Source organism: Phaseolus vulgaris, chromosome 6 (assembly GCF_051622355.1).
Source record: "Phaseolus vulgaris cultivar YP4 chromosome 6, ASM5162235v1, whole genome shotgun sequence".
Lineage (NCBI taxonomy): Eukaryota > Viridiplantae > Streptophyta > Magnoliopsida > Fabales > Fabaceae > Phaseolus > Phaseolus vulgaris.
Genome location: NC_143503.1, coordinates 24,654,607 through 24,655,796, shown reverse-complemented (window position 1 = coordinate 24,655,796; position 1,190 = coordinate 24,654,607). Strand labels below are relative to the sequence as shown.

The following is a 1,190-nucleotide window of genomic DNA, read 5'->3' as shown; positions in this document are numbered from 1 at the left end:
GAGTTATTTATAATTTATTTAATAAAAATTTATTGAATACATATTATATAAATTAATGCAAGTCTTTACAACTCAATTTTATAAGATTGAGGTAAATTTAAATTTTCAGAGAATTTTCAACATTAAATAATATTATTAGTGTAGAGAATATAGTTGAAATAAAATGTCCGTGTGCTGATAAATTGACTAATTTATTATTTCTTCATAGAGAATCATTTCATTGGTATAATGGGCTTTCAGTCCTTTCGGGGACATCTGATAAAATTGGAACGATACAGAGAAGATTAGCATGGCCCCTGCGCAAGGATGACACGCACAAATCGAGAAATGGTCCAAATTTTTTACTGGATCTTGTTATACTTGGTGTAACGGAAGGAGAGGGTTGCATAGAATTCACAGAAGACTGGATAGGGCTTTATGTAATGGAGTGTGTCTGGATGAATGAGATTCTTGTACTTATCAAGTTCTTGTTAAAAATTGTTCTGATCATTCCCCTATTCTTGCTAGTCTTGCTAGTAATTCTTTGCGGAAGGTTAGCAATTTTCGTTTCTTTTCTATGTGGCTTCAGGACACTTCGTGTATGAAGCTTATTCATGATTCTTGGGCTAATAAGGTTGTTGGTTGTCCTATGTTTATCTTGCAACATAAGTTAAAAAGGTTGAAACTTAAGCTCCGGGACTGGAATAAAAATTCTTTTGGTAATGTTCACAATGCAGTTCTTCTTAAGCAGGGTATCCTCCTTGGTATTCAAAAAAACTTAGAGACTGCTAGTTTGTCTGATAGTGATGGGCTTCTTTGTCAAGAAAAGATTGCTAAGGAGGAGCTTGATCATGCTCTTCACTGTCAATATTTGTTTTGGAAAGAAAGGGCTAAGATGTTATGGTTCAAGGATGGAGATCGAAATACAACTTTTTTCCATGCTGTGGTCAAAAGGAGAAATAATTCTAGTGGGATTCATCGTCTACGGATTGATAATGAGGTTACGGAGGATCCTAAAATCATTAAGGATCATATTTTGGACTTTTATAAAAATCTTTATGCTGAGTCTATTTCTAATGTTCTGAATGCTGATAATATGGAAGATTTTATTGGTACTTATATTCCTCCGATGGTTTCCTCTGAGGAAAATATGATGTTGATTAAATGTCCTGATTTTTCTGAAATCAAGAATGCGGTTTTTCATCTTAACG

At 33.6% G+C, this 1,190-nt stretch overlaps 1 non-coding gene across 1 annotated transcript; it reads left to right on the top strand.

Moving 5' to 3' along the window:
* The first annotated feature begins 239 nt into the window (after positions 1-239).
* Positions 240-342, top strand: LOC137833760 (U6 spliceosomal RNA). Its single transcript, XR_011084819.1, has one exon. It is a non-coding gene; the product is annotated as a U6 spliceosomal RNA (small nuclear RNA).
* The last annotated feature ends 848 nt before the right edge of the window (positions 343-1,190 follow it).